This window comes from Ovis aries, chromosome 20, assembly GCF_016772045.2.
Source record: "Ovis aries strain OAR_USU_Benz2616 breed Rambouillet chromosome 20, ARS-UI_Ramb_v3.0, whole genome shotgun sequence".
In the NCBI taxonomy this organism is placed as follows: domain Eukaryota; kingdom Metazoa; phylum Chordata; class Mammalia; order Artiodactyla; family Bovidae; genus Ovis; species Ovis aries.
This window is the reverse complement of record NC_056073.1, coordinates 25,382,864-25,402,151: the sequence shown is the minus strand read 5'-3', so window position 1 is coordinate 25,402,151 and position 19,288 is coordinate 25,382,864. Positions and strand designations below refer to the sequence as shown.

Sequence of the window (19,288 nt, the reverse complement as noted above, 5' to 3'; positions counted from 1 at the left end):
TTAGAACTATATACTGACTTACAATTATAGTTTCACAATGATTTATGTGGTTAAGAATCAGCCTGCAAGCCAGGAGGCGTGGGTTCTATCCCTAGGTCAGGAAGATCCCCTGGAGAAGGAAATGGCAACCTACTCCAGTATTCTTGCCTGGAGAATTCCAGGGACAGAGGAGCCTGGCAGGCTACAGTCCATGGGGTTGCAAAGAGACACGACACTTTCTGCATTCCACAGTATAAATGAATGTCTGTGTTTGTCTTTGAGAACACAAAGATGTAGGAGACCACAATGAAATGGGTTCATTAAGGACTTTCTCTTAGCTCAGGAAAACATACCTAATGGCAGAATGTAGAAAACTCAAGTTAAAACAGGACACAAAGCAAAGAACCTTTCAAATGTGACCAAACTACAGGAAGATAAATAAAAACATCATTAGACTGCAATGGACTCTTTCTTTACATTTTTCCTTTTACATTTTACTCCCTGACACTATGTGAAGCAGAAGATTTTCACTCCATATTTATTTGATAAAGGCATTATAAAGCAATGTTGGCAGAAGAAGAGTTCAGATACACAGAAGGCAGTAAAAGCTGAAAACAAAAAGCAGCTAGGAAAAATGAAGATATGGTGTTGCCTTCAATTTAAGAACTTCCAGGTTAAGATTGGGGACTGAAGAAGCCATCAAGGAGAACATTTTCAACAGGGTCACTGGACTAAGAGCAAACCAGATCCCAAGAAAGCACTCTCTGAAGAAGAGTAAGAGCTAATCTAGAAACCTTTCCATGATGCAAAGAAGCTGGTAGGGAGTTTCTGCTTGAGCATTACCATCTTCACTTCAGCTTAGGAGTCCTGCAAAAGACAGTGGAGAGGGTTGTTTCCAGATCTAACTCAGCAAGCAGGCTTTGTCTGCATGTGTGCGTGTGCATGCATGCTCTTTCAGGGCATCATGTTAAAGCATTATATTGAGAAGGAGAGCAAATTCTTATGTCTTCCTGAGCCAAAGCTACCTTAGAGCACAGTCCTTCCTGTTTAGTGGAGAGAAGAAGCTTTAATATCAACTGCCTGATCAAAATCTTTTCCATTATTTGATTCAATATGATTATTCAATTATTTGAATTATTCAATTTATTATTATTCAATTATTTGATTCAATCTGATTCAAAATCTTTTCCATTATTTCTCTTTCCAGTCTTGTTACCCCTACCATCTGTTATGGAGAGAGTAAATATTAGTTTAAAAGAGAATTAAAGAGCATTACCTGCTGGCTGAAGTCCAGAGTGTTTGGGGAAAGAGAAGGGAAGAAATATACTTATAATAAATGGAGGAAAGTCAGTCTCTAAAACACAGTATCCCCAGGCCCAGATCAGTCTTCTAAGATTTCTCAAATACCACAGCCCACATCACATGAGGCCAGCCTGCAAGGCCAGACAGGAGAGCAGGCATCAAGAGCATGAAGCTTTCCTCTCACAAATGGAATGTAATTTCATCAGCTTTGGTGTCCATTTGTCCCAGAGTCTCCACCCTAAATCACCATGCATGCTAACCTTTTTCTTATCTCTAAATGCCATAATCTCTTATGTTTCAAACATAAGTTTCTAAGTTTCCAAGGCCTATTGAATCCTAGACTTTCAGGAAATTGAGGTCAATAGGGGCTTCCCAGGTAGGTCTAGTGGTAAAGAACCTGCCTGCCAATGCAGGAGACATAAGAGAAGTGGGTTCGATCCTTGGGTGGGGAAAATCCCCTACATGAGGGCATGGCGACCCACTCCAGTATTCTTGCCTGGAGAATCCTATGAACAGAGGAGCCTGGCAGGCTACAGTCCATGGGATCACAGGGTTGAATATGACTGAAGTGATTTATCAGGCATGCACGCAAGGGAAGGAAAGGCTTTAGATGAGTTCATTGATATACAGAGAACTAACTGAGCAAAGCCATATTTCTTCACTCAAAAGTGAGTATCAGCTGCCAACAGGTTCCTTACCTTTCTGATTCCCAAAGTAGATGAACAACCTGATCCCAAGGAAGAGCAGACCCAGAACAAAGCCCCTGACTCCACTCATCATCTTGCTCTGAGCAGAGTCAGATCATGCCCCTAGAAAAGAAGTCAGTTTCAGTGATCTTTATCCCAATCCAACTTCCCTAAGCTTTGAGGATGGGAGAAGAAGGTTGCCTGGAAGAATTAGAATACCTGGTCATTACAAAAAAGAGATTAAAAATCACACAGAGTAGCTACGAGGTTAAGGCATCGAACTCATTTAAACATCACAACCCTGATGTAAAGCTATGACTTCTCCATCTCATGGTTGTGGGGCCTGAGACTCAAAGATGCTAAGTAGCTTGTCTAGTAGGACAGAGCTAATAAAAGGCAGCGCTGAGACTGGACTCCTCTCATATCAAGAAGGTCCCTACACTGTAGAGGATGTGCTCCTTCTCAAATAACAGTGAACCCAGAGCGACAGCATTAGATGTACAAGTCCAGCCCAACAAAGGGGACTGATGAACTGTGATATCATGGAGACTCAGAGCAGGGACACCTCTTCTCTGCCTGCCAGGAAGAACTGTCTCACCAGCAGGTATAGGTATTGATAGGAACTATCAAAGCATATCTGTAAACTATCAGAGGATTTCTATCACCGGATATCACGGCTACTCCCCAACAATTTATGCTAAGAAAGAAAGAGCATGAAGCAAATAAAAAATATGGTGTGGAGCTAGGAGAAACTTGACACTCAGAGGTAAGCAAGCCCCATCCTTGGTAGGTGAGGAAATTATGAGATCGGAAAGCTTCTCACTCCATTCCACTGTGAGCGGGCTCATCCAGCTGGGGTGATCCACTTAGCAGGTGTAGACCTCTCCACTCTGAGGAACTGTTTCAAGCATCACCACGGTCTGGAAGGGCCAGTTTCCATTCTGGATCAGGCCTGTGGAGATCACCCCAGCCTCCTCTTCATGGCCATTCCGGAACCACCTGACTTCAACGTGTCCTGGGTAGAAACCATTCACAGAAAAGACCAGGAGGTTGTGGTGCTGCAGGAGCTGGGTCTTTGCAGAATACACAGTTATTGTAGGCTCCACTAGGAAGGAAAAAGCAGCGGGACTAAGTGAAGGAGACAGTAAGTCTCCCTGACTGGCTGCCTTTCTTCATTCAGTGTGCTGTTCCAGACTGCAGCCTTGGACAGGCCCCACTAGAGCTGGCCATGTGGCTAAATAGCAGTTAGTGCCATGAGCCTTGTCTTTAATCCTTACAGCATGAACACATTAGATTTGAGAGATGTGGAGGAAATTTGTGGGTTTCTTTATCCAATGAACCATTTATTCATTATTCAACTGAAGTGTTTACAATTTTTTGCAAAGCAATTGTGTACTCATGAATAACACAACTTCTGTAACCATGCTGCCTGGGTTCAGTTCCGAGCTCTCTCTCTTACTGATGGATCCTAGTGTAATATGCACGTTCTCTGTGCCTCAGCTTTATGACCTGCCAAGGAGGATAATAATACGAAGTGATCTCTGAAGGTTATCTGAGGATGATTGCACCTAAAGTATGTTAAGCCACAACTGGAATTTAGCCTTCAATATGTGTTAGCTACATATTATTTTTGTTTCATTAGAGAGAAAATATGGTTCAAAGTAATGTGGATAACTTAGGAAAGAGTAGTGGGGTAAGTGTAGAGATAGAATATGAAATCCTGGGAAAGCTGTGTCCAGGCACTCACACTTTAGAACGCCTCAGTTTGGGGCAGGGTTTGGAATTCACTGATACATGGTCTTAGTGCCTTGTTCTGAACTCCACCAGCCACAATAAACACAGTTAAAACAAATGAACAAACAAACAAAAACAAACAAACAAAAAGTATTTGGCCATAATGGAAGAAATATCTAACAAAAGGGAATGTAATGTATATTTTACAACTATCAAAATAAATAATATGTAACCACACAAAAACTATTAGCATTCATTATAAAAAAAGTAACAGTGTGTTAAGTGGCAAAGCTATCAATATAATTCAGAAAGCTGGTTTCACAAGCATTTCAACTATGTAAAAGTACATATAAAGAAAACCAAAAAAGCAAGAAATTTAGGCATAAACAAGGCTTAGAGTAATCAGAAGTGCTTCAGAAGTTCCCCATCTCTCAAGAATTAGTCTGCTCTCTCTTTATCAATGAAATGCTTCTGCACGCAGACACCTACACACTTATTTCTGGGGCGTCAGTATTAAGAGGGTGTGTACCTAGAGCAGGTTGTGACTCTCCTCACATGCTGCCAATCCTTGAACATTCCTCACCTCTCCTCCCCCAAACCCTCCCCCCAACCACAGACACCTTGAAGTCCCCTCGCCTCTCTAACCACCCACCCACCAGTGTTGACTCCCCTCCCCCACCTCTTTTCTCCCACAAGGACCATCAGGGGTGCCTGGAGTCTCCCTTCTGCACCGTGCCCCCCCACACACCCACACTCCCTCCTGGTCCTCCCAGATTCCAGGGTACTCCCCGCACCACACACACTGTCTCTTTCCTTTCGCAATAACTGACAAAGTCGCACAGGCAGATGAAAGAAGAGCCCGTGGCAGTTGAGGGGTGCCTGTGGAGCCATGAGCGAGCCCTAGTAGCCCTCCTGCGCTTGGGCAGCCCTCATTGGTGGCCTTCACATCAGTTCCTTCCTGGGAGCCCAGCAGGGTGACCGAATCCTGCTGGTCCCACAGCACATTTCATGGTGCAGGGCAAGTCCGAGTGTCATTTCTCCAGGCAACACGCTCTCACAGGAACCCTCCTTAGGCACATCAGGTTCCTCCGTCTCTGAGCCACACACACACACACACACACACACACACACACTGTCCCCAGTCCCCTGGCCGCCCACCCCCGTGCTCACCTTGCTGCTACACCGTGACGCTCTCACCAACCCAGTAGTTGTGTCTGCAGAACGTGTCCACCACAGCCCATGTCCACTCCACGAAGTCCTTCTGGTGATTCCAACTCTCAGCTTAGAGCCTACCCAGCTCAGTCACTGCCCTGAACTCACCCACGTTGTCACTGTCAAAATGCACCAACTCCTTCTGATTATAGAAGTATCTGCCAAGAACCGCACCTGCTCAGTCCGGATGGAGAAATGACACTTGGACTTGCCCTGCACCATGAAATGTGCTGTGGGAACAGCAGGATTCAGTCGCCCTGGTGGGCTTCCAGGAAGGAACTGATGTGACGGCCACCAATGAGGGCTGCCCAAGCGCAGGAGGGCCACTAGGGCTCGCTCATGGCTCCACAGGCACCCCTCAACCACCACGGGTCCTTCTTTCATCTGCCTACAGTGGAGGGAGGCGAAGGTGGGCAGAGGAGACCCCTCTGGTCTCCAAGTGGCTTCAGTGATTGACTGGAGCCCTTCAAGCCTGAGCTGGCCCAGGATTTTCCCCATCACCACTCTTCCCAGAAGCCCCGACCAGAAAGACACTCATGACCCCCTCCTCTCACCCCTACAAGTTTTTTAGCTCTTCTTCCAGAGCACTTACTTCTTTACTGGTGAGCTTCAGGCCTGTGCTGCCCGCTAGGAATCCAAAGAAGCTTACTATTTAGTAAAAGTGATGGAAAAAATTCAACCATGCAAGGATTTAGATGAGAGTGAGAAACGTCAAAAGAGAAATGTGCAAATCCATAACAGAGAGTTACAGGATGATCTAAATTACATTAGGGTCCCAAAGAAGTCATCTCTAAAGGAAGATGTGATATGAAAGGTTAAGTGGATATGAGCTAGAGGAAAAGCGGCTATGAATCTCAGTTTGGGGGAAAAGGAGTCACATTTTAGATAAAATAATACAATGGACCAAAATATGAAAGAATTGATGAATTTCTCCATCAGTTCAAGAAATGACAAGAAAACAGTTCACTGGAGCACTGAGTGAGAGGAAGGAGAGTAAAGATGAGAAATCGCAGGGAGCTGGGTGTGTTAGGATCTTGGCTTTACAGTAACAATAAATGTAAAGGGAAACTGCTGAAGAGTTTTGAGGATATTAAAAGCAACATCATCCTACAGGTCCACAATCCCACAACAGCTTTTCTAAATCCAAAAAACTCAGAATATCAGATTTTTTTCAAAAATTGGTGCAAAAATCCATTTGGAAGATCTGACCTGAGAAGGTTAGATGTCTCTCAGTTCTTATCATCATATGTGCTTCTATATTTCAATATTTTAAATATCATACATATATGTGTGGATATATTCAGGATTTCCCTGATGGCTCAGACAGTAAAGAATCTGCCTGCAATACAGGGGACACGGGTTCAACCCCTGGGTTGAAAAGATCCCCTGGAGAAGCAAAAAGCTACCCACTCCAGTATTCTTGCTTGGATAATTCCATGGGCAGAGGAGCCTGGCAGGCTGCAGTCCATGGGGTCACAAAGAGTTGGACCCAACTGAATGACTAACACACACACATGCATAAGTATACCTTTAAATCATATATATGTATATATTTTGTTTTATCTTTCTGTTTAATTGAACTATGAAAATATCAAAACAGATTTAAAGAATAACCCTGCAATTGAGATGAATAAATGAAAATATTTAACAATTTCAATATGTGGATTAGCCACTATGTCGTGTCTGACTCTTTTGTGACCCCATGGACTGTAGCCCGCAAAGGGTCCTCTGTCCATGAGTTTTCCCCGGGTGAGAATACTGGAGAGGGTTGCTATTTTATTCTCCAGGGGATCTTCCTGACACAGGGATAAAACTCGTGTCTCCTGCATGGCAGACAGATTCTTTACCATTGAGCCACCTGGGAAGCCCTTTCAATAACATAGAATATACAATTACCACAGAAGACTGAAGCATTTTACTGAAAAATGTGTGCAGTCACTACTACTTATGACTTACAAAAGCAAGTTGTTGAAAGTTAACAGGTGATGAACAACTCATGCAATATTGAAAAACATTGCATAAAGTAAAAAATAAAAATGTAGAGAGTCCCAGAAAAACATCTACTTCTAGTTGGTAGACTATGCCCAAATCTTTGACTGTGTGGATCACAACAAGCTGTGGAAAATTCTTTAAGAGATGGGAATACCAGACTACCTGACCTGCCTCCTGAGAAATCTGTATGCAGGTCAAGAAGCGATAGTTAAAACTGGACACAGAATAGACTACTCCCAAATTGGGAAAAAAGTATGTAAAGTCTCTATATTATCACCCTGTTTATTTAATTTACATGCAAAGTACAGCATGAGAAACACTGGCCTGAATAAAGCACAAGCTGGAATAAAGATTGCCAGGAGAAATATCAATAACCTCAGATATGCAGATGACACCACCCTTATGGCAGAAAGCGAAGAGGAACTAAAGAGCCTCTTGATGAAAGTGAAAGCGGAGAGTGAAAAAGCTGGCTTAAAACTCAACATTCAAAAAACTAAGATCATGGCATCTGTTCCCATTACTTCAAGGCAAATAGATGGGAAAACAGTGACAGACTCTATTTTCTTGGGCTCCAAAATCACTGCAGGTGGTGAATGCAGCCATGAAATTAAAAGACGCTCCTTGGAAGAAAGCTATGACCAACCTAGACAGCTTATTAAAAAGCAGAGGCATTACTTTGCCAACAAAGTCTGTCTAGTCAAAGCTATGGTTTTTCCAGTAGCTATATATGGATGTGAGAGTTGGACCATAAAGAAAGCTGAGCGCCGAAGAACTGATGCTTTTGAACTGTGGTGCTGCAGAAGATTCTTGAGAGTCCCTTGGACTGTGAGGAGATCCAATCATTCCATCCTAAAGGAACTCAGTCCTGAATATTCACTGGAAGAACTGATGCTGAAGCTGAAGCTCCAATACTTTGACCACCTGATGCCAAGAACTGACTCATTGGAAAAGACTCTGATGCTATGAAAGATTGAAGACCAGAGGAGAAGGGGACGACAGAGGATGAGATGGTTGGATGGCATCACCGACTTTTGGACAAGAGTTTGAGCAAGTTCTGGAAGTTGGTGATGGGCAGGGAAGCCTGGTGTGCTGCAGTCCATGGGGTCGCAAAAAGTCAGACATGACTGAGCGACTGAAATGAACTGAACTTGCATTGATTGAACAAGTTCAAGAAAATGGTGACTGTATACAATTGCCTGGCTTTTTTTGGTAAAAACATGGTAAAATAAACCGCAAGGAACTGAATTGATAGGTGAGTAAAAGTGTGTGTCTAGACTTTTATATATAACACAGTGCAATCCAATGTTTTTAACTTCAACACTGTTGACATTTTTGGATCAGGTAATTCTTTGTTGTGAATGTGCTGTTTTATACATTTTAGTCTGTTTTCCTGCATCTCTGGCTTCTACACACTAGATATCAGAACAGTCCCCCAGTTGTGACAATAAAAAATTGCTCCAGATATCGCCTAAATTTGCTTTGGCAAAGGAAGGAGATGAAAGGGATGTACTGCCTAAGAATCATGAGGTAAACCATCTGAAAAATCAGTGATTAAAAAAGAAAAACACTGCTAATGATGGTGTGCTGAGAATTGCATTTTAAACGGAATATTATATCTGTTAAAAAACATTGATGTTACATGAAATATGTTTTTTTTAAAATCTGGACCCAGTGCAAAGCTATTTTTCCAGCACATTTGTTACCGAATTTGTTTGAAAGGAAGGTTTACTGATTTCTTTGCCTTGTCAACAAGTCAGTGCATGTGTGCTAAGCTGCCTCAGCTGTGTCTGTCTCTGCTACACCATGGACCGTAGCCTGCCAAGTTCTTCTGTCCATAGGATTCTCCAGGCAAGAATACTGAGCAGGGTTGCCATGCCTTCCTCCAGGGGATCTTCCCCATCCAGGGGTCAATCCCGCACCTCTTAAGTCTCCTTACCATTAGTGCCACCTGGAAGCCCCAGTCAGTCACTAAGCCATGTTAATTTATTCCTCACATCATCATCATCCTTCTTGATTTTCATTCCACTGAGCCATTACCTATATTCAGTAGTAAATTTCAGCCACAGCCATTTCATCCAGTACAATGGCCCAAACTAACTTATCTTCTAACTTTTGATTCCCTACTCTCAATAATACTAGTAGATATCAAATTGCCAGCCTTGGTCAGATATAGAACTCTCACTTCTGTAATCAAATCCCCTCAGAAGGGGGGAAACTAAGAAAAGATGACATTCTCAATTAGACAGTTTACCAAAACTGAACAAACCTTCCTAAAGCTCTCTGGCCCTTTAGGTATGATTCTAGGGAGGAGAGGAACCTGGATCAGACCATCCATGTCTTACTATTCACAAATCCTCTGAGGTCCTACTTGAGAGACAAGAAAGTTAAAAAATAAAGTGTGAAGTTGCTGTTCACTGTAGCTTGTATGTATCAACCTACATGGTTGTGGTTATCAATGCTAGTCCACAGTCGTGTTCTGTGTATATAGTAACAGAACTGTATGTATGGCCATACATATAGTTGGCCATCCCTTGGCCATGTGCCATTTAGCAAATAAAAATACAGTGTGCCCAGTGAAAGATTCTGGATAAATTATTTGCTGTTTATTTGAAATTCAAATTTAAATTTAACTGACTGTCTTATATTTTATTTGGCAACCAAAGCTCAACTTCATAATAAAATTGATAATAAACTCCAGAGGAGAATTCATGTTCCTCAGCACATAGCCATGATCTCTAGTACATAGTGTAAATCTTTATGGAAATTTTCAAATAATAAATGTGAAATGAATTAAAATTTCCCCTATATATTGAAATATTTCATAAGGCACACTGATGTTACATATGAACATCAGAAATGTTACCAATTATTCAGACCCAGCTTAGCCACTATATATAGGTATGGAGAATATGTCACAATTTTAAGGGACATGGCCTGAACACAGTGACAAACCTAGCTCCTTTCCTTCCCCCATCCCATGATAGTTCACCCCCTGCCCCAAGGCAGACACTTATGTGGGGGTGTCCCTGGCCCAAGCCAGGGGAGGGTTCATCACTATCAGTATCACTGTCAGAGCTGCCATCCAGGAGCCTCTACGGAAACACAGTCACACCATGCTGTTGAACAGGAAACGACAAGGTGTGGGGGAGCAGGGAAGTCTCACTCAGTGAAGACATGAGTCCTCCTCCATCCACATTCCAAGTGATACCAACCAAGGGCTCATATCTTTGTTCCTGGATTGGGTGATCTCAGTGTTGGAGAACCAATCAGCACCAGAGATGGGAAGCATCATCAGTTGCTGAGCAGAGATTTAGTATGAGCGTCCTCTTCTGAAACTTTAGAATTTCCTCCCTTAAAAGGTTTTCATTTATTGCTTCAAAGGTTTGTCCAGTCACATATGAAACATTTTAATTGAGCCCTTGTTGTGAGCCATCTGTATGCTGGCCAGTGAATTATTAATATACACAAGTTTGACTTTTAGGATTGTTTCTTTCCCCTGCATTTGGAGAAAGAGCTATTTTGACAAATGTATGTGTGGATGTGTTTAGAAGTTGAGGTGGTGGATAGAAAATGATTGCAAGTTCAGTTCAGTTCAGTTCAGTCACTCAGTCGTGTCTGACTCTTTGCAACCCAGTGAATCGCAGCACACCAGGTCTCCCTATTCATCACCAACTCCTGGAGTTCAACCTCAGACTGCATCCATGGAGTCAGTGATGCCATCCAGCCATCTCACCCTCTGTCGTCCCCTTCTCCTCCTGCCAACAATCCCTCCCAGCATCAGAGTCTTTTCCAATGAGTTAACTCTTCGCATGAGATGTACAAAGTACTGGAGTTTCAGCTTCAGCATCATTCCCTCCAAAAAAACCCCAGGGCTGATCTCCTTTAGAATGGACTGGTTGGATCTCCTTGCAGTCCAAGGGACTCTCAAGAGTCTTCTCCAACACCACAGTTCAAAAGCATCAATTCGTCGGTGCTCAGCTTTCTTCACAGTCCAACACTCACATCCATACATACAGGAAAAACCATAGCCTTGACTAGATGGACCTTTGTTGGCAAAGAAATGTCTAGGAGACCTTTAATCAGTCCCTTGTTTCACTGCAACTTAGTCTTACAGATTTGGGGAAATTACTTACCCTCTACAGTTGAAATGAAGGCACTGTGACCTTTCAGTTGCTTCAGTACTGAAAAGTGCTGTGATTCTGTGGACTCCTCAAGGAACAGCATCTCCTGGTAACTGATGATATGATAGAATTATCGCTGTTGATTAGACAGCAGCCTGTCGCTCCTAACAGCTTGAGACGTCTCAATAAGCTAAAGAAAATTTAAAGCTAGACAATAATTTAACCCGAGTAAAAAGGTTTTTCAAATATGTCTGCTGATAGTGTCACTGACTTTAGTGACACCTCCAGAAAACACATAAAGAAACTTAAAAGAGACAATCTCTGGGGACTAGAAGGTATTAAAGATACCTTTGTAGAGTGCACAATCTAACAGTGTGAAAAGGCCAACTGTCCAAATCAAAATACGCAGGGAACTGAAGAATTGATAAAGGACTCAAAGTCAATCTTTGGCACAATAACTCAGTTTTAGCATAATTAGTGTTTGTATGAAAATGTGTTCGACCTTTTACTCCCAGTACTCATTATGATTTCCTCATTTTATTGGAAATATGTCCCCTAAATACATCTCCTCTTGTGCTTTATCCTAAGGAAAGATATGAGAAGACCTTGCTATTAAATTTATTATGATGTGTTCAAGAAATAGAACACAATGAAAAGGAGACAAAAATATACAATGGAGAAAAGACAGTCTCTTCAATAATTAGTGCTGGGAAAACAGAGCTGCTCCATGCAAAAAAATGAAATCAGAACATTCTCTAACACCATATACAAAAATAAACTCAAAATGGATTAAGGCATAAATGTAAGACCAGAAACCACGTAAGTTCTAGACGAAAACATAGGCAGAACATTATTTGACATAGATCATAGCAGAATTTTATGGATCTGACTCCTAAAGCGAAGGAAATAAAAGCAAAAATAAACAAATGGGACCTAATTAAACCTTAAAGTTTTTGCGCAGTAAAGGAAACCATTGACAAAATGAAAAGACTGAATGGTAGATAATATTTGTTAATAGCATAAATGATAAGGAATTAATATCCAAAATATATAAACAGCTCATACAACTCAAAATTAAATTTTAAAAACCAAACAACCCAATTTAAAAATGAGCAAAATACCTGAATACATATTTTTCTAAAGAAGACATACAGATGGCCACTAGGCGCACGTAAAATACTCAACATCATTGATCATCAAAGAAATGCAAATTAAGACCACAGTGAGACATAATCTCAACCTGTAGGAATGGTTATCATCAAAAAGAACACAAGTAACACATGCGGGAGAGGATGTAGAGAAAAGGGAACACTCGTACACTGTTGGTGGGAATGTGAATTGGTGCAGCCACTGTGGAAGATTTCATGGAGGTTTTTCAAAAAACTAAAACTAGAATCCAGCAATTCCATTCCTGGGTATATATCTAAAAGGAAAAAGAAAAGAAAACACTAATTCAAAATGATTCATGCAGCATTAATTATAATTGCCGAAGTATGGAGACTAGTGTCAATCAACAGATGAATGGATAAGATGTGGTGTATATAGCCAACAAAAAATAATGAAATTTTGCCATTTGCGGCAACATGGAGGGAATTGGAGTGGTGTTCTGTCAGGGAGAGCAAGACAGATATTGTATGATATTGTATGATAGCTCTTATATGTGGAATCTAAAAACTAAAACAAACTAGCATGTGCTTGTATGCTAAGTCGCTTCAGTCGTGTCCAACTCTGTGCGATACTATGGACTACAACCTGCCAGGCTCCTCTATCCACGGGATTCTCCAGGCAAGAATACTGGAGTAGGTTGCCACGCCCTCCTCCATGGAATCTTCCCAACCCAGGGATCGAACCTGTGTCTCTTATGTCTACCTGCGTTGACAGGTGGGTTCTTTCCACTAGTGCCACCTGGGAAGCCCAAAACAAACTAGGACTTATAGCAAAAAGAATCAGATTCAAAGATATAGAGAACAAGCTAATGGTTACCAGTGGGAAGAGGGAAATGAGGAGGGGCAAAAAAGGGAAGGGGGTTAAGAGGTACAAACTATTATGTATAGAATAAAAAATGAGCTACAAGGATATATTGTATAACAGAAGGAATGGAGCTAATATTTTATAATGTCTATAAATGGAGTTTAACCTTTTAAAACTGTGAATTACTATGTTGCATACCTGTATCATATAATATTGTATACAACTCTACTTCAATTTAAAATAAAACAGAATGCTATTGAAAAACTATCTTACAGCCTTTATTATAGTTATATAATTTTAAACACTATAGTTCTACTTTTAGGTTTATTACACTTTATTTGAATATAAATACAATCTCTCAGATGCAGAATGAACTTTAAAGTACAACTCCCCGTTTGAAGTTGTGTTCATTTACACTCCACCCGAGTTCTAATAAGCAAGCCTCCTTTACATGCCTTAATGTCTAGTGACAGAGTACTCTCCATGCTACAATTAAAATTGCTAAAATGTATTCAGCAATATTTGAGATTTTTGTATACAGAATTCACAATGGCATTTTACACATTTTAAAAATTTAATTCTCACATCATCTCAGTGATTTAAGTAGTCTTCTCAAAATACATAGGTAAGAATAAAATGGTTGTTGGAGGTTAAACAACCTTTGCAAGGATGCAAAGCTAACGAATTGTTCACTCCTCATTGAGTCAAGTTATAGAAAGTTGTGGGCTTCCCTTGTGGTTCAACTGGTAAAGAATCCATCTGCAATGCAGGAGAACTGGGTTTGATCCCTGAGTTGGGATGATCCCCTGGAGAAGAGAAAGGCTACCCACTCCAGTATTATGGCCTGGAGAATTCCTAGGACTATAGTCCATGGGGTCACAAAGAGATAGGTGACTCCAAACACCATAAGCTCAGCCATTACCTTATACAACCTCACATTGAATTTCTGAAGAAAATAGTGCCCCTAGATCAAAACCATTCTCCTCACTTTAATTCATGAATATATGTATCAATCAGACTACATTTTTTGACAAATGGCAACATTATATGAATTGAGAGAATTGATGTGGTACAATTACAATTTATTCAGAATATTCCCATGACCAGCATTGTTAGTCTCCTCCGGAAATGAAAAAAAAATTGCATTTCTCTTATGATATTCATAGCTCCCTATTAATCTCCTAATTGAATATAAGTTCAGTTCAGTTCAGTTGCTCAGTCATGTCCGACTCTTTGTGACCTCATTAATTGCAGCATGCCAGGCCTCCCTTCCATCACCATCTCCCAGAGGTCACTCAAACTCACGTCCATCGAATCGATGATGCCATCCAGCCATCTCATCCTTGGTCATCCCCTTCTCCTCCTGCCCCCAATCCCTCCCAGCATCAGAGTCTTTTCCAATGAGTCAACTCTTCGCATGAGGTGGCCAAAGTACTGGATTTTCAGCTCTAGCATCATTCCTTCCAAAGAAATCCCAGGGCTGATCTCCTTCAGAATGGACAGGTTGGATCTCCTTGCAGTCCAAGGGACTCTCAAGAGTCTTTTCAACACCACAGTTCAAAAGCATCAATTCTTCGGTGCTCAGCCTTCTTCACAGTCCAATTCTCACATCCATACATGACCACAGGAAAAACCATAGATTTGACTAGGACCTTAGTCGGCAAAGTAATGTCTCTGCTTTTGTCTTTGCCACCACCACAGTAAATGAGAACATAAGCACATCTTCCCTGGGAAATCCTATTGCAATCCTGCATGTCTCCCTGATGAATCCCTATAATACAATATACACTAGAATTATTTGTTTAGTAAATATAAACTGACTCTCTTTGTAAACCTTCAGTAGCTTCACATATCTTTTTCCATAAATTAAAAAAAAATTCTTATCTTAGCCATCAGGGCCAAATGATTTGGCTCCTAATTTACTCTCCAACCTCATATTTCTACTCAACAACTTACTTACTCTGCTTCAGCCACCCTAGCCTTTTTCGATCCCTTAAACACAGTACATATCTTGCCACTCTTGGTTCTTTATCAGTTGTCTTATGTCTTTTATATAACCGCTTCCTTCTCATCACTCATTTTTCAACTATTAATAAAAGTCACTGTCTCAAGGAGGCCTCCCTAGCCACTTGAACTGAAGTCAAGTGAATCCTATTTTCTCTGTCCCATGACCTGATATAGCTTTTATCAGAGCACTATTGCTCTCTGAAATATTTTTCTTTGTTAATTATCTTTCTCTCCTGTCACTAGCCAAGTTCCATGATAATTAGGATTTTTCTAGCAATATTATTCATATAGAATTCTGAGTCCAGACAGAGCCCCATATATAATAGTTGCTCAGAAAAACATCAGTGACCTAAACAAATAAATTAATGATCTGGGGAACTGATTATTATGAGGATCTTGGAAAAGAAGAAGGAGGTCCAGTTGCAACACTCTCATTTTAATGATATTGTGTCCCTTCCACTTCCTGTAACAAATTCAGACAAAATTCCTCTTTATTCTTCCACTATTTGCCTGAAACATTCACAGGAAAGGAAAAGGTGATTTTTAAGCAAAAGGGAAATTTTCAGTAAGTTTTATTTCGTCCAGTGGATCTATTATAATGCTAGGGGGTCTGTACAAACTTTGGGGACTTTCAGTAACAGCGATGACAAAGCTGGGGGAAAGTAGGGAAGAACTAGAAGGAGAGATAACAAAACATGATTAATTAAGGAATAGTAAGCATGATGAATGAGCCTCTTATTTATTCTCTACTAGTTGAATCTCTTCTCATGTGCTCAAATCAAAGAATGAAGAGATGTAGGAGAAAATAATCATCTAGAAAGTTTCAAAATACATTCATAGTGAACACTAACCTGTGTTAGGTTTTCAGAAGATGCTTTAAGTTCTTTAAAGCATCAAAGAACAGCCCATGTATGGTCCTCATCTAAAGAGTCATTTCAAGTACTAAAGATTACTAGAAGCTGTTTAAACTTTATCCAGCTTTATCCTGGTGTTTATCCAGGAGAAATAGGGAGAAAACTAGTCCCAGCTTTTGCCAGAGAACCTCCAGGGCAGGGATACAGACATTTTTAACATTAGGGTTCAGGGGAAACAAAAGACATGGGGGAGACCCTTTGATATATTCTCACATATTAGAGAGAGGCACCAACATCACAGATCCTCTTGAGGACATAACACAGAATCTTCTAGGGGGGATCTTTCTAATTCTTTACAGTTTCTTATAAAATTCTGAGAGAAATTTTCCCTTTCCCTGGCATAACTCAACATAACAAAGGAAAATGCCAATGGGGAATTATTTTGACACCTTTATTTCTAAATCCTTTTAAGACACTGAAAGAATGGGATGGAAGGCTAGGGATGTTCTATTGGAGGAGAAGTGAGAAAAAAAAAAAAACTGTGTCTTGTACATATAGAAGCCCCTGATGCAGCTCTATAGAGGGCAGCTTATCTACACACTTTTTGTGTAGAAAGAATTGGGGATCCATATGACAAATATAGCTGGTCACTGAAGATTATATCACAATACTAAAGGGACATGACCTGGACACAGTGACAAAACTAAGTTCCTTCCTTCCCCTACCCCACAATAGCTCACTACCCAAGGTATATACTTACGCTAGGTCTTCCTGGCCCAAGCCAGGGGAGGGCTCAGCACCAATTGTTCTGTCAGAGCTGCCATCCAGGAGCCTCTGAACAAATATAGGCACACCATGCCGGAGAACAGGAAAGGGCAAGGTGTGAGGGGAGCAGGCAAGTCCACTCAAATGGGTTCTGTGATCCTCCTCCACCCAAGTGATAGCAACCAAGGAATTCAGTATTTGATCCTGGATTGGGTGATCCAATCCAGACTTTATTTTTGCAGGGCTTCGAAATCACTGCTGATGGTGACTGCAAGCATGAAATTAAAAGACGCTTGCTCCTTGGAAGAAAATTTATGACCAATCTAGACAGCATATTAAAAAGCAGAGACATTACTTTGCCAACAGAGATCTGTCTAGTCAAAGCTATGGTTTTTCCAATAGTCATGTATGGATGTGAGAGATGGACTATAAAGAAAGCTGAGCACAAAAGAATTGATGCTTTTGAACTGTGGTGTTGGAGAAGACTTTTGAGAGTTCCTTGGACTGCAAAGAGATCCAACCAGCCAATCCTAAAGGAAATCAGTCATGAATATTCATTGGAAGGACTGATGTTGAAGCTGAAGCTCCAATACTTTGGCTACTTGATGCAAAGAACTGACTCATTTGAAAAGACCTTGATGCTGGGAAAGATTGAAGGCGGGAGGAAAAGGGGGTGACAGAGGATGAGATGGTTGGATTGCATCACCGACTCAATGGACGTGAGTTTGAGTAAACCCCAGGAGTTGGCGATGGACAGGGAAGCCTGGCATGCTGCAGTCCGTGGGGTCGTGAAGTGTCGGAAAATACTGAGTGACTCAACTGAACTGAACTGGGTGATCTCAGTATTAGAGACCAATTAGCATCACAGATGAAAAGCATCATCAGTTACTGGTCAGAGATTTAGTATGATGGTCCTCTTTCTCTAACAAAAGGATTGTTTTAATTTAGTGCTTTAAAGGTTTGATCCAGTTGGGTCTGAAACATTTTAACTGGGCCCCTATTGTGAGTCAATTCTGTGCTGATCGGTGAAGAATCACACATTTGAGCCTTTTAGGAGCTTTCATTCCTCTCTATTTGGAGACTGAGCTATTTTGACAAATGTATGTGTGCATGTGTTTAGGAGTTGAGGTGCTGGAGAGAAAAGGATTGCAAGTTAGGAGACCTTTAATCCAGCCCTTTTTGCACCATAACTTAGTGTTGCAGATGTGGGTAAATTATTTATCCTCTACAGTAGAAACGAAAGCATTGTAATCTTTCAGTTACTTCAATACTGAAAAGTGCTGTGATTCTGTGGACTCCTCAAGGGAGAGCATCTCCTGGTAACAGATGATGTGACAAAATTATAGCTGTGATTAGAGCGTAGCCTGTACTTCCTTACGGGTGGAAATGTCCCTGACAGACTAAAGGAAATTTAAAGTTAGTCAGTTATTTAACCTGAGTGAAAAGGTCTTTCTTTTCTGTCAGGTCTGTCTCCTGTTACTGTCACTGAGTTTAGCGGCACCTCCAGAAAATACTTATGGACACAGTAGGGGAAGGAAAAGTGGGACGAATTGAGAGAGTAATAGACAGCTAGTGGGAAACTGCTGTATAATACAGGAAGCTCAGCTCAGTACTCTGTGATGACCTAGAGGGGTAGAATGGGGAAAGGGGTTGAAGGGAAGCTCAAGAGGGAGGGGATATATGTATACTTACAGCTGATTCACATTGTTGTACAGCAGAAACTCACCCAACATTGTAAAGCAATTTTCTGCCAACTAAATTTTTTAATTTATAAAATTTAAAAAAAGAAAATAAATAAATAGACCTTGCAAATGAATATATTACAGAGTGTTCAGGAAATGAAACACCATGGAAAAACTATGAATTGCATATTGTGATATATAATTTAAACCTAATTTTATTTTCAGATAAATAGTATGCAGCAATGTAAATATCTCACATTTATAATGGACTTTAGAGGTCAATTACCATCTTAAAGTTCTGAATTAATTCACACTTCACTATAACTCTGATAAGCAATCCCTCTTTACGTACCTTAATAGTTCTTGTGATAATACTTGCCATATTGCAATAAAAATAACCAAAATTTATTGAGCAACTTTTAAGCCTTTTACTTTCTACCATGAATTAATTTTGCGAGGCTTTTTTATACATCTTTAAAAAATTTAATTCTCACATCATCTCCATGAAATACACGTTCTATTTCTACAGATGGAGATAAAAAGATGATGAATGGAAGGTAACTTTTGCAATGATGCAAGGCTGGTAAATTGAGCCATTTTATGTGATTCCAAACTCCACAAGCTCAGCCATTGCATCGTACCACCTTACGTTCAATTTCCAAAGAGAATAGTGCCCCTTATATTGAATCTATTTTTATCACTGTAATTTCATGGATAGGCATGTCCATAAAACTACTTTTAATGAATGCCAGCACTTGACTCACTGGAAAAGACCCTGATGCTGGGAAAGATTTAAGGCAGGAGGAGAAGGGGTCAACAGAGGATGAGATGGTTGGATGGCATCACCGACTTGATGGACATGAGTTTGAGCAAGTTCCAGGAGATGGTGAAGGACAGGGAAGCCTGGCGTGGTGCAGTCCATGGGCTCACAAATAATCAGACACGACGGAGCGACCGAGCTGAACTGCGCTTGATATAAATTG

At 40.9% G+C, this 19,288-nt stretch overlaps 1 pseudogene; it reads right to left on the bottom strand.

Annotated features, from left to right (window-relative positions):
• Positions 1 to 1,145: 1,145 nt before the first annotated feature.
• LOC105612264 (DLA class II histocompatibility antigen, DR-1 beta chain-like) lies at positions 1,146 to 19,050 on the bottom strand (annotated as a pseudogene).
• Positions 19,051 to 19,288: the final 238 nt, after the last annotated feature.